Source organism: Sinocyclocheilus rhinocerous, unplaced genomic scaffold, assembly GCF_001515625.1.
Source record: "Sinocyclocheilus rhinocerous isolate Xijiao unplaced genomic scaffold, SAMN03320098_v1.1 scaffold714, whole genome shotgun sequence".
Classification (NCBI taxonomy): Eukaryota; Metazoa; Chordata; class Actinopteri; order Cypriniformes; family Cyprinidae; genus Sinocyclocheilus; species Sinocyclocheilus rhinocerous.
In genome coordinates, this window is record NW_015646165.1 from 1,457,567 (window position 1) to 1,472,958 (window position 15,392).

At 35.9% G+C, this 15,392-nt stretch overlaps 1 long non-coding RNA gene across 1 annotated transcript in view; it reads right to left on the minus strand.

Moving 5' to 3' along the window:
* Positions 1-3,743: 3,743 nt before the first annotated feature.
* Positions 3,744-15,392, minus strand: part of LOC107707030 (uncharacterized) — a 25,952-nt gene continuing 14,303 nt past the window's right edge. Inside the window, exons 2-3 of the long non-coding RNA XR_001636216.1 lie at positions 5,324-5,501; positions 3,744-3,910 (exon numbers count right to left, since the gene is read on the minus strand). This is a non-coding gene — a long non-coding RNA (uncharacterized LOC107707030). The remainder of the gene's footprint in view (positions 3,911-5,323; positions 5,502-15,392) is intronic.

Below are 15,392 nucleotides of genomic sequence, written 5' to 3' on the forward strand. Positions count from 1 at the left end.
TATATATATATATAATGTATGTGTGATGTTGATTTGACAGTAGCTTGTGTTTTGTTGAGGACAAAAATCTGCAAATATCTTGTTTTTAAAGCTTTAATAATTATAACATAGAATGGCTTTATGGTATTTAATCTATTAACACATGAAAGCACAAACTGCATCAAAAATGTCTGTAATTTGGCCTGTATTTCATAACGCCCTTACGTTACATTAAATTGGCCTATATGTCTACATTAATTATATAAGAAGATTCTGTATAAATATGCAACATTTCTGCCACAATACCACAGTTACGGTTACTACAGTAAATCAAAATGTTGGTGATTTGTGGATTGAAAAGTATTCTTACTGCATTGTTGTCGCACAATGTTTTTCCTATTTTCCGCGTTAGTGTTGTTGAGAATGTCAGCGCTGTTTCATCTGCCTTTGACATATGTGGTTTGTATGGAAACCTCTGCTCCAAACTCAAACGCTTCTCACAGCGCTGTTTAGTGGTCTCGTGATCGAGATCAGTCAGCGCGTAAACGCATTTGTTCTGAGCTCGCGCTACGCTGTCTTTAGGCAGAGCTAAAAAGGGTCCGTGCAGCGCGGTTCAAACGAGTCGCGCTCTTCCGCTTTTGACGCGTTTAGGAATTCGCGTGCGCTAAAGAAATGAGAGCGCATATGAGTTATCAAATTGATATCACTCGCGTTTTACTGCTACATCTGGTCTAAAATGTAGTGCTGCCATCTTGTGTTGACATTTTGAAACTGCATAGGCCTATTTTGTAAATTATGCTTGGCGGGCCATATATAACATAGACTATTAAGACAGCTGCGGGCCGCTTAAAATTCATCCACGGGCCGCATTTGGCCCGCGGGCCGTAGTTTGGACACCCCTGATCATAAACTAACGTACACGTATGCACTATTTTCAAAAGGCAACTTAAAATGTGCAGCAAAATACATCGCAACAAAAACTTAATTATTTCATGTAACAGGATTAAAATACAGCTAGATTTAAACATCCAGTAATGTTTGATAACTTACAGTCCATAGGCGCTAATTGTGTTCTGAACTAGTGAGACGAGCGCACAGACGCTCACTTCTAACGAAACGTCACAATTAAAAAATGATTCCTGCATATTTAATTGTATTATTATTGTACTATTATACTAATTGTATTATTATTGTACAATAATATATAATACAATTACACATTAGGCACGTTTTCTTATTATTATTATTAATAATAATAATCCTGTACACTTTTTAAGAATTACACAGTAAACAATAACAATAATAATAAGGATTATTATTATTATTATTATTTTCATGTAACAGGATTAAAATACAGCTAGATTTAAACATCCAGTAATGTTTGATAACTTACAAAGAAAATGTAGTGGTGTTTTTTTTCTTCTAAATAACCAATATCAACTAAGTTAACTGGGGAAAGTGTGACTTTAAGAAAAAACAACGATAATCAAAAACTAAAAAAAGCACACTTACCATAAAAACATTCCTTTGGATTATTGCCATGTGCTCTTCTTTCATAAACACTCTTCTTCGGCCGCTTGCTGAACACTTGTTTCTCCCGCGTTGAAAAGTTCAAAGCCTTGAAAAGTAAACGTTGACGTACTATACGCACCCGGCACGTACTGAGGGTGTGGTTTAGCGAGAGAAAACAATGCCGTCATCAGAAAACGTGCTGATAATATTTTTTAAATGTATGGTTTATTTAAAAATAACAATTCAATAGAACAGTCCATACGCGCTAATTGTGTTCTGAACTAGTGAGATGAGCGCATAGACGCTCACTTCTAACGAAACTTCACAATTAAAAAATTCTTCCTGCATATTTAATTGTATTATTATTGTACTATTATACTAATTGTATTATTATTGTACAATAATATATAATACAATTACACATTAGGCACGTTTTCTTCTTCTTATTAATAATAATAATAATCCTGTACACTTTTTAAGAATTACACAGTAAATAATAACAATAATAATAAGGATTATTATTATTATTATTATTATTATTATTATTATTATTATTATTATTATTATTATTATTATTGTTATTATTTACTGTGTAATTCTTAAAAAGTGTACAGGATTATTATTATTATTAATAATAATAATAATAAAACGTGTTTTTCATGGATTTTTGCTGACCCAACACAACAAAACCAGTCATTTAAACTTTTTTCAAGTTGGGTTTTTTACAGTGTAGGATGACTTGAGGGTGAGTAATCTATGGGCTAATTTTCATTTTTGGGTGAACTAACCCTTTAACTCATGTTAAAAAAGTTATTTATACAACAATATAACAAACCAAGATTAATCATGATTCCTGAGGTTAAAAAAATATTTGCACCCATATTTATTATTTTTCATCATAATGTTTCTTCATTTAAATATTCTCAAACTTTTTTTCCAGGTTTAAATTAGATTTTGCATCCCACATGCTTTCAGATTTTTTGACCCCTCTGTATATTTTCTGTTTTTCCCTCTGACTATTTTTATGTCAGATGGAATGAAAAAGGCAAGCGTTCTGCTCCACGGATAACTCACAGATTGTGGCACTTGGTGCTACTTCTTGTTGCCATGACTGCTCTGAGATCTACCATTTTAAAGAAATTTTTTGTCACCTCAATGTGATGTTTGAAGAAAAAAAGAAATAAAACTCTTTGAACAGCTTTTGGTTTATTAAGAAATTCTGATCTTTAATCCAACTGGAAATGGCAATTGCACACTTTCTCACAAAGACAGGGGGGTCACAGAATAAATATAGTCTCTGAATTTGATGGCTTATTTCTTTTAAATGCCTGGGGAATTTGTGATTTAGTGGTGAACGTAATGTTTCGTAATTGCATGGTTTCATTTCGGAAGTCACAGGTGAGAATAAATTAGGATAAAGAGGTGAGCTTGAAAAGAGGGAAAATATGGTCTTTTAAGCACTCGTATATAAAAACTAGCAAAAGAGAGCTCTGAAAAAATCTGAAATGCGGACAGAGGAAGTGCACACAGTGGAAAAAGTTTGCGTTAACGCCTCTATAATTGACTGAGTTCAAAAGCCTCGCTTCTTAGTCAAAAACCAAAGCAAATTAACGTCTGTCATTACTGCTGCAAAAGTCCGGACCATACAGGTTGAATGCTGCCTTAATAAAATTAATTAGAAGCTCTTATCTAGATTTTGACTGCCACTTTTTTGGGTTTTGATGTGTATTCTTTCTAGAATTAAAATATGACATGCATAGGAAAGTTTTCAAACACATAAGACAATAATGATCTCATTCGTATTACTTCCAAGTGCAACAAAAGGAGCCTTTCCAACTTTCAGCACAATGAACAAAGATGCCAGTGTTTGGTTTAGAGCGATTTTTGCCAAGAGCTCCACTCTGCTTTAAATGGTACATTTAATAAAGAGCATGTACGGTTTGTATTTTAAATAAATGCCACTTTTCCCCATATCGTCTCCCTGTAGTGGAGTAATTTCTAATACCAACAAGTTCTCATTGTTCATCTACAGCACAGAGGTGAAAGACACTCTCTCTGTAGGGCGACAAAGGTGCATACATTTATCATGAGCGCTCTGTGTATCTATCTCTGCAGTACTCTCACAATGCAACGCCGGGCAACAAGGTCTCTGCAGATTCATAAGCGTGAAAAATGGATGAATAAATGCATGAATAAACAGTATGGAGAGGAAACATATTCATGAGATAAAACATTTATATTTGCATTCACAACAAAGTGGGTATTGCAGTCTTCCTTCCTGTAAATATTAAATAAAGGACATACTGATAGAGATGAATTAAATACATTTCCACGGGTGCTGAGCCTCGGATTCAAACCAGTCTGACTTGTTATTGTCACATCTGACCTCGCTTGAGTCCAATTTGAATCAATATACTCCCTGTGAAAATTGAGAAATGTGTCATAAAATTTGAAATAAACATGTTTTCATAGGCAACCATTTCTTTGACTAAAAATAAATACAAAACATTTTTAAAAATCACACATTTAAATGTTTAACATAATTGCTTAATCAATATTACACTATCCTGAAACTAATATAGAAAAAAGAACATTTATTCACTTCTATTTAGCAGTGAATCTTTCAAAAAACAAGCTCTTGCTACCTAAAACATAAATAAAAAATAAATAAAAATGAAGGTATAAGGAATATCATAGACACTTGGTATTTGACTGGCATAAGCAAGCAAACACTTAGCAACAACTCAGAATGAAAGTGAAAAAGTGAAAGTGAAGTGAGGCCAAGTATGGTGACTCATACTCAGAATGATAGATAGATTGACGGATGGAAAGACAGATAAAAGTATGTATGGAATGACAGACGGATGGATAGAACATCAGACAGACAGATGGATAGAACAACAGAAACACAAACATACAAACAAACAAACAAACGGATAGACAGATAGAACAATGGATGGATAGAATGACGAATGGAGGGACAGACAGACAGATAGAACGTCAGAAAGAGATTGACTGACTGATTGACAGACAGAATGACAGACAGATAGATAGATGGATGGATAGAATAACAGAGAGACAGATAGACAGACAGATAGAACGTCAGACAGACAGATAGAACGTCAGAAAGAGATTGACTGACAGAGAAAGTCAGACGGATAGAACAACAATCAAACAGATGGAACATCAGAGAGAGATTGACTGACAGACAGACGTCTGACAGAAAGACAGATAGAATGGCAGACGGATGGATAGACAGAGAGACAGACTGGTGGAACATCAGAGAGAGATTGACTGACTGATTGACAGACAGAATGACAGACAGATAGATGGATGGATAGAATAACAGAGAGACGGATAGACAGACAGATAGAACGTCAGAAAGAGATTGACTGACTGACAGACAGACAGATAGACAGAATGACAGACAGACAGCCGGATGGATATAATAACAGACAGATGGCTAGAATGATGGACAGGTAGAATGACAGACAGATGGATAGACGGACAGACGGATAGAACGTCAGACAGACAGTTTTCATAGTACAGGAAATTCTGATGAACAGTGTCAGGAATGTTGCGAGTCAGATTTAAACTCACAGCTCCTGTTGTACCACTGCTCGCCACTGAGCATGTGCATTACAGCCCAATTTACTTCCATTTTTAATTGTGAATCTTTACAAAATCATGTAAGCAATTAGATGAGTTGAATACTTTCTTAAGTCAAAATGGATATCCTGAGGTCACACGTCTCAGTTGCTGTTACTGTATAATTAGCATCTCTTTCACTTATAAGACAAGGATCTATCAGCTAACAAGCCCTAAATACCACCTGTGTTGTCAGACAGTTCTGGGTAAGTCGGGCTGGAGCCTCGCAATCATGTTTACTCAGAGCTGGAGTGCCGGCTCTCAGAGTCCCACATAAGCAGATGCTTGAACTGGCTTCTGGCACATTGAGCTGTGTGAAAAGTCACTTTCTTCCTCTCTCTTTGATCACTGCATATAACAGGCTGAAAAAAAGAAAAAAAAACCTTCAAGTTCATCAAGCCGCAAATAATTACCACAGAAAGGTGGATCGCTCCGAGGAGCTTAGAGTAAACGGAAATTTTAACAGCTGATTTTCACAGCTCGCAGCTGCTTTGAAGTTGCTTAGCTACAACAAAAGGCTAAAGAAAAAGAGTGCTTGGGTTTTAACTTTTTCCGCCATTTGACAAGTGTTTGCTCTTATTTACCTATCAGAAGCAGCTTTGTTCTGTTTTAAATACTAGTCCGTTTTTACTGAAAAGTTCAGATAAGCGACCACGCACTAGACCCGTACAGTCAGCACCTTGTAGGAAATATGTAGAACAACCTGCGTACGAATCATTCTCTGGCTCTTAAATTGCCAAAACACTCCTGTCCCCTCGGTGCCTGAGAGTCTTTAGGTCCCTTAAGATCGCGCCTGACTGGATTCATTAATGCAGGAGGAAGTCTCTCTCCGTCATCTCTCCCAGTGCACACTGCTCTGCGAGGCGGCTGATAAGTCCAGCTCAGCTCGTCTCTGGAGCTCTGCAGGGAGCTAAAGATCCTTCAGCAGGCTATGACTTCCATTCCTCAAGAGGGAATGCTGAAACTTTATGCAGTGGCAAGCATATTCGCATAAGCAAAAGCACTTTAATGATTCCCAGGTCAAAGAATCTTCGGTTCTGAATGTGTTCTCGAGAGGGAGAACTCTAATTATCAGTTGAGAGTGCCAAGTGATTGCAAACAAAATTGTTGCACCAAACAAATTTTTCTGGTGAGTTTTCAGAGGCGTGTAAAGCACAAACCTGATAAAAAGGCTGGTTCAAATGGGTTAGTGCTGGTCTAGCTGTTAGTTGGACCAATATATCCATACTGTTTTCCAGCCAAAAGTCGATTTGCTGACCAACTGATGCATATAACGTGTGTAATTCTGTAATATCAACATAACCATCTAAAAGCTATAAGTAAAGATTTTAACAGGCATAAGTTGTTAATAGCAAATAGCAAAAAAAGCGGCTATAGATAAAGTAATGTATAAAATCATATAAATTAATCATATCATATATAATAATATACAAAGTAATATAAAACCATGTATTTTAATGTAATATGACAGAAATATAAAAATTCATATATAATATAAACATTTAGAATTTAATGTAAAAGTATAATAAAATAGAAAAAATAAAATTGTATATACAGACTACAACTCAAAAGTCTGGAATCAGTAATAAAAAAAAATAATAATAAAACTAATCACTACTTTTATTCAGCGAAGAAAAAAAATGATTATAGGTGACGGTAAAAATATTTCAAACAAATACTATTCCAATACATCAAAGAATCTTGAAAAAAATGTATCACTGTTTTCAAAATGTATAATGAGAAATGTTTTTACATTATAATAATATTTACAATATTTCACTGCATTTTTGATTAAAGAAATGCAGCCCTGATAAGCATAAGATGTTTCTCTTAAAAACATTTTTTTTTTATCTTACCAACCCTAAACTGTTGAATGATGTTTGAGTGTACACAGCAATTTACTATATCAAAATATATGTCCAATAAACCCACCTTAAATGGCACATAAATAACTAAACAAACTTTGGTTGGTCTCTTTTTTTACATATCAATCAGACAGTCTTTTTCTCTCTAAGCTAGTGATTCTTGGCCAGAAAAAAGCTTCAATGCAGTTCAGATCTTATGCCATTTAGGTCTGGCTATGTGTGCCTATGGGTGAAAAAAATGGCACCTTGCTGCTTAAGCTACTTTAAAAAGTAAGGCAAGTACACCAGAACAATGGCATCCCATGCAGGGAGCCAGCATCCAAATCACAACATATGCTGGTGACCACTTAACTTGGCATTTGCAGCAGGGTAAATGCACATCTGCTGCACGAAGGGACTCAAAGCTGCCATGCCATCTTATTTAGCGTCTTACTTCTTGCTCAGATTCATGTTTTCTAGGGATGGTCTCTACAGTGTCCTCTTATGTGTCTACTTACTGTCTTTGTGCGGATTTGTCCCTGAATTTCTTGACAGGAAAAGGATACTCATTTTGAGTCTCGGGTGGCAGCGTCGAGCAAAATTGCAAACAACTTTAAGAGTTCCGCCATAACACCAGCTGTAACACCTCAGTCTGATCTCCTATTAGACTGTCAGTAGCTTGCACAGCCGACAGACCAAACGGAGACGAGTGGGACAGCTGTAGCAGCAGCCTAGCTGTTTAACACCTAGCTTTAGCGCAACACAGCACTGCCTTTTGAGTGCAGCAGCCAAGACTGTATACGGGAGGAGGGGGACGGTGACTCACAGGAGAACCTGTTGGGAATAGTTAAACACGACACTCCACGCAAATAATAAGCACCGTTTGTATTTCTCTAAATATTTCCCCGGCTCTTGGGAGGAGAGAGCCACAGGGAAGTTTTCCTCCTACTAAAGATGTTGACCTTTACAAATAGAGTTGTGTCTCAGCCAAGGGTGGCGTCTCTCGTACTCGGCCGTTTCTTTGCAGCAAGCTTCTTTCATTTCCATTTCAAATCACACCATTTCTTTTTTTTTTCATACAGTCGCCCACAGCACTGCTTTGTGCTTTAATGTGAATTAGCGGTTTGTACTGGAGATGGGCAGAATTAGTGGTAGGCTGATGCTTTTATTTGGACATTCTGAATGGCTTTAGCATTGTAAGGTCATGCAAATGCATGAGCACGTAAAACTTGAAGTCATACACAAGACAGGTATGGAAAGATGAGTTATAAATGCCCATAAGTCAGAGCATTCTGAGTGCTCTGACATACTGAGTGGTCATTCTCATAGGAGCGCCAGGTTTGAGTACAGTCTAAGTGATAAAAATTAAACAAATTAAACAAGACAATTATTTATTTATAGTAAAAAATGAACAAAATACACACCATTTATCATAAATATATTAAAGAAATATGCAAGATGTTATGCAGAGAATAAGAATAGTACAGTATATTAAGTAAATAAGATACAATTATTTTTTTAATATTCAAAATATATTATATATGTGCATATTATTTATGTAATAGAATACAAATAAACTGATATAAACAAATAAACTGAGTTGAATTATTCTCTTCAGGTTTATACATGTAATAGATCTCTAGATGTGGATAAAAAAAATTTAATTATTGAATTATGCATAATATCACCATCAAAAAAGTCTGAAAACCCCTGCTCTAGAACAACAACAAAACCTAAAAAGTAAGAGACTTAGGGTACATTTACACGACAACAATGTACCATAAACAGAAAATTTTTGCCTTTGCGTTTTTGAAACGTTTTGCGTACAGATGTCAACGTCGTCAATTCAATCCCCATTCACACGGATCTGTAAAAACGATTAAAAACACTGTTGCCGATGTCACTTTGTAAAGACACACTACACGCGCACATACCCATAGACTGAACACATAATACGCATGCATATGACGTTACCGTTTTCACAAATCCAGATTTCACAAATCCAGTAGTTTACACAGAGATGATAACTACATCGTTTGCAAAAACTTGCACTTTAAAAACTGTTTTCAATATTTGTGTAAATGAACAGCCAAAACGTATAAAAAGTTTTCCGGTTTGTAGTTGAAAAAGGTGTTGAGTAAATGTCCCCTTAATCTCAAGTCTTCCTGTTATCCCCATTTAATTTCATTGTCTTCTAGGACAAATACAGTATATTGAGCACATAGAAATCTCATTTGTGAATTTCCTTGCACTGGATACACCTACAAACACAAATACACACTTCATATGTAAACATGCTCATACTCTCACATGCAGGCACTTATTAAGATCTCCTCCTCTACCTGCAGAGAAACACCCTTTGTGTGTCATACTCAATGGATATCTTTTCGCTCGCTCTCTCACACGCACACACAGAGTTGGTTAGCTCAGTGGGGGAACTTCATGCTGTGTGCTAAGGGACACGGGTGTTGTATTATACCAGGGGTGACAAATGAAAGCTGGCATACTAAGAGAAACGGCAGCTTATTTGGTATGCTAATGTGAGAGGGAGAAAGAAAACACAGGAGGCTGGCGTGGAGCCCCTGCAAGAAAGATCAATTCACTCCAATTGGCTCCAGCCATCCTTGGTTTTCTCCAGAATGTCCCACTGGGAGAACTGCAGCATCCACCAGGGACTCCATCTCTCATTTACAGCACCTATTCTTCAAGTTAGTTTTAAAGCTCAGACGGCAGAGCGCAACACAAAGCAACTTTAGCAAAAGCGCAGTAGTAGCTACTAGCGTTGTTGTGCAACACTCCACCAATCTTCCAGAAATGGACTGTTTTTACATGACTACTTAAATGATTGCAAGATTTTTTTTATATACATTTTTAATAGACACAATAATCAGAAACAGTCCTGTTGGCCTTGGCGTGTGGTACGAACGCCCATTAATTAATCCAAGAGCAAAGAAATCCGTGAAGTGAGCCTCTCAGTATAATATATGGCAGACGCAAGAAGGCCCCAAACCAAAAACATATTGAGAGGCATTTACATGAAAGTCTTTGGAAAAGTAATACACTGCTGCATGGAGTTTTTAAGGCTCTAAAAGAATCAAGTTGCAAAAGCCCTGGGCAGTTTTAATGTACAGTTCAATAGCTGACTTAGATAATCCCTGGATTCTCAACCAATCAATTGCAAAAATAAAAGAATAATATTTTTAATTAGTAGTGCATGCTAAAGGAGACATCACTATTACCTAAAACTTTGGGTGATGGGGATTTGAACAAACTCCTAATCCTAAGTATATTAAACTTTAGAGTGTAACTCATCCTGGATCGCTCATGCAACGGATATATGAATGATACCTCAAAGTCGTGTGCCATTACTTTTTGGAATGATTTTTACTTGGAAAACCATAAAACAGGTCTAAAATCCTGTAGACTTAAAGGGATAGTTCACCCAAAAATGAAAATTCTGTCATTAATTACTCACCCTCATGTCGTTCCAAACCCGTAAACGCGCTTTCTCCCCTGAATGTAAACAATGCTGATTATGTCGATTACGCTCTTGGGTACTCTCCAAAACGGCGGAAGACGTAACTCGGGGGAGAAGAATTGTTAAATAAATTATGTTATTTTTGTTTTCTTTCAAAAAGTATTCTCGTGGCTGAAGTTGAGCCACTGATGTCACATGGATTGTTTTACCGATATCCTTACTACGTTTCTGGACCTGGGAACATTACGGTTGCGTTGCTGTCTATGCAGGGTCTGAGAGCTCTCACATTTCATCAAAAATATCTTAATTTGTGTTCCGAAGATGAACGGGTTCCGAACGGACTTACGGGTTGAACGGGGTCCGGAACGGGCTTACGGGTTTGGAACGACATGAGGGTGAGTAATTAATGACAGAATTTTCATTTTGGTGAACCAACCCTTTAAGGTGCGGTCAAATTTACCAACACCACTCTGCAGGCGGAATCCAGTCATTCCAATAGGAATCCGCACAATCGAGTTTTGAGTGAGGGCGAAAAAGTTCACCGTGCAGATTTCGCTCATGTTCAAGTTGGTTGTGCAAATTATCCACTTGACCAAGAGAAAGGTTTGAAAGTGACTTCTGTTTGAGCAGTGCTTCATACAACTCAACGCTATTGACAATGGACGTTCTTTCATGCCATTTTTCATGTAATTTTGCTAATGTGATCAGACCTTTACACTGAAAGAAGGCCTGAGTCAGAAAAACTTTCAGAAAAAAGGTACAAAAGCTGTCACTGGGATGGTACCTTTTCAAAAGGTACACCTTTGTACCTTATTTACATTAAATTGGTACCTTAAAGCTACATATTAGTATCTAAATGGTGCCTTTTGATAGGGTACCGCCCCAGTGACAGCTTTTGTACCTATTTTCTGAGAGTGTGTAGAGACTTTTTGACTTGGGAGAGTACGTAACCACCTAAAATCAGCCATAACACCTTATCAACCACATAGCAATGCCCTAGCAACCACACACAACATGCACTACTGTACACTTCAGATAATACAAAATTCTTGTTTATTATTTGCAAGTGTGAATTATTGTGTAGGATTGTTTGTTTTTTAACTGCTATCATTGTGCTTTACTCACCATGGCAATCATCTTATGTTTACAATTAAGCTACATTCATAAGCAAAACTGTTCTTTCACCAGCCTATAATCTAGTCATGAGCAAGTGATGAAACAAAGATGTTCAAAAGCAGACAATGCGAGCACGATTATTCATCTTTGTCCTTACATCTTCGCAAGGTTTGTCACTTTGTGATGTAGGCCTAGCTGGTGTGTATTTGAGCACAAAAGAGGCCTTTTAACATTAACAAGCCAAACATGCCACTGTGACTGAACTGAATGAAATGACTGTACACACAAACTTCATGAAAAATGTTAAAGTAAAATGTATCTGCATGTAGTGAGACAAGAAAACTCTTTATAGCACTTTCCTGTAGTAGGATACAAAATAGGGACTGTAAGTAAGTAATAAATAAAAAAATATTCTGTTTTAAATTTATTTTATTTATTCTATTTCATATGAGGTCCAAAATTTGTGACATTTAACATTGATTTTTAGTGTGATCTTCTTGCACAAAACATTATTTAAATATCAAAATAAATAATAACAAATATATATATATATATAGAGAGAGAGAGAGAGAGAGAGAGAGAGAGAGAGAATTATACATCAAACAAACGTTGTTCTTCTGAGCATTTTATTTATCTGAGATTTTTTTTTTTTTTTCAAAGCCATGAAAAAAAACTTTTGAATGGTAGTTTATACAGGATAGAGAGTAGTTGAGCTTAACAAATAGTCTCAGCCCAACCATGTGTAAAAATTGAGCAAATTGAATGAGAAAGATACATAAATTTGACGTTTACAACTAGCTATTTTCATGTCAAGTGTAAAAATTCAGCAACTTGCATGAGAATGATAAATACATTTGTTATTTACAACTACCTACTTTTCATGCAAGGTAATTTTAGGTAACATGATAGTTTTCGCAATCGAAAAAAAAAAAAAAAAGGACACCAAAATACACCAAACAGCTCATATGGATTTTAGAACGCCATACCAACTTCTTGTGGGACAATGGCTCATGAACCTCCCGCAATCGAAAAAAAAAAAAAAAAAGGACACCAAAATACACCAAACAGCTCATATGGATTTTAGAACGCCATACCAACTTCTTGTGGGACAATGGCTCATGAACCTCCTCACAGCAGGCCAAGCACCCCTACAAACGATACACAATCATGTTAAAGCCTATTAGACATGCATTAGTTACTCGCTCACTCACACACAACCACACACACACACCGTACTTTGTGTCTAAAGGAGGGGTGCAACACACACCTGAGGGGAGATTGTTGGGGCTAACGGCAAGATCCACACGATGACAGAGTGTCAATACAAAGCAATTTAAGGGCGCATGAGAAATCGACCCCCCAGATAACAGGCAATTTCTCTGCTCCGATGACTCCCGTGGACAGTCAAATAATCACAGAAACGAGAAAAGAAAGAAGGAGTCTACTGCTGAGAAGCTGTGATTTGGATTAAGTTGCACTGGTTACTATTGCACATTCACTAGTGGCTTCTCCATCCCCCCCTCCCACTCTCTTTGTCTGTCTCTGCCTTAAACACACTCACATATTCAGCCTTAAAACAGTAGCTTAAAACAAGATTGGAAAGTGTAAAACTTAACTTGAGGGTTTGAGATTTGGTGTCAACAAAAAAAAAAAAACAAGTTTGCCAAAGTTTGGGAAGCTTATGATGTGATTTCCAAGCTACCATGGGCATATGGTAGGTTTAGATTAATCAATTAATGAATCAATTAATCATTTTAGAGTATTGGTTCTTTTAGACTGTTCATGCAAATCAAGCTGTTTTGTCAACCACTTAAATGAACCATCCTAATGGCGAATCATTATGGTCAGATTCATTTTAGTGAATCGTTTCATTAAGATGGTTTATAAATAACTCAAAAAAGTAAACCACTTGATTTACATGAACCGTAAGAACAAACAGATGCACTAAAATGAATCAGACTTTAATGATTCACTTCAGTGAATTGTTTAATTCTGATTTATCTTAGTCAATCAGTTAGATGATGGTTCATGTAAATGGTTCACCAAAAATGAACCACTTGATTTACATGAACCGTCGGAATAAACCAATTCACTACAGACTATAATGATTTAATAAATCAGTTTGTTCAGACAATTCACGTAATGGTCCACAAAAAGTGAACTGCTTACAAAAACAGTCTGAACAAACTGTTTCTCTAAAGTGAATCAGAAATGAGGAAACCGTTTAGTGCATAATTATTCAGATCGATCAGCTGCGTGCAAACAAAATGAATGAAAAAATCACAACTGAGCTACTTTCACACTACACTTAAAGCCAAAGTTAAATCCGTTCATCATATAAAGAGATTGTATCTATTCACAAGACTTGGATTAAACCGCTTGATTCATATGAATGGATCTTCTAAGTTTTGGTTACCTTGACTTTCAATGGAGGGACAGAAACCCTCAGAAAGTTTCATTTAAAAAATATCCTAAATTGTGTTTTAAAGATTAACCAAAGCCTTATTGGTTTGAAATACAGTATATTAGATGTCACCATTTTCCACTGTTTTGGTCCATATTAACCAGCTAAATCATAACCACTTCACATTCAAAACAAGTAGGCAGTATATAAAGTACACTAGTGTTCCAATCCAAACACACACATTTGAAGCCTTGACTCATTATGTATGACTCAGTCAACTTAAGAGAAAATCAGACATTCCACTTGTTCACTTCAGTGCAAAACTGAATTAATAGGAAGGCACTGGCCAACGACCCCATATTAAAGACTCCAAAACTTAGGAATGCAGAACAGTTATTTAATTGCCACATTATATTTTCTCATAAAATGCTCTATTATTCAGAGCATGCTCCAGTCACAGAATGCCATTATTCAAGAACTGTTTTTGTTAGTGCTCTCAGAGACCTGCCTGCTAACAGGGAGTATAACTTAAAGACTGACAGTTCCTGAAGGCAGTGTTTGGTAATAGGGTGGGTTGTCAATCACAAGTGCTTTCCCGAAGATGACAGCAAGTCTATATATTCTCAATGTTTGGGTGAGAGTGAGGTTACGGAAAACTTTACAGATTTATAAATTTATGACTAAGAATGCATACATTTTTTAGAGATGCAGGGTGTATTGAAGACGTACTAAGGGATGGGTGTTCTTTCAATCATTTTCATCCATTATCAATTCATGGAATCAATGATTTGTTTATGCATTCAGAGACTTTGTTGAAGTCCTTTTAAAGATTTTATTATATTATTTGGATCATTTCCAATGCAAAAAAATATGTTTTTCTACCCAAAATGCATTTTAAATATATACTAAATATTTAGTGAAGCTCAATTAAATATATTATGTATTTTATTGAAAACATACTTAGTTTCAATCTCCATATACCAAAATATTTTAAAATATATTTCAAGGGCAAGAAAATTTCCGATTTTCAATTTTAAAGTAACCTACATTTATGATAGAGATCAATATATTTGGGGGTATTTTTTTTTCCATTGTTGTAATGTTGAAATATTTTTTTTATTTATTTTATTTTTCTATTCAAATGTGTTATAAGTTCATACGTGTTTGTGAATGTATATATATATATATATAACGATTCACCCCTGTTACGATGCAGTGCGATCCGATTTCAATTCGATTCGATTCAACACAATGTGATTCAATGCAATATGATGCAATGGAGAAAATATGATCACTTTTAATGCCTCAAGGCCAGTTTCATAAAACAAGTTAATCAAATAAGCCAGGCTTATTTCAGTTAGTCTGACTCATTGTCAAATGATTTGGTTCCATAAAGCAAATTTAACATAGA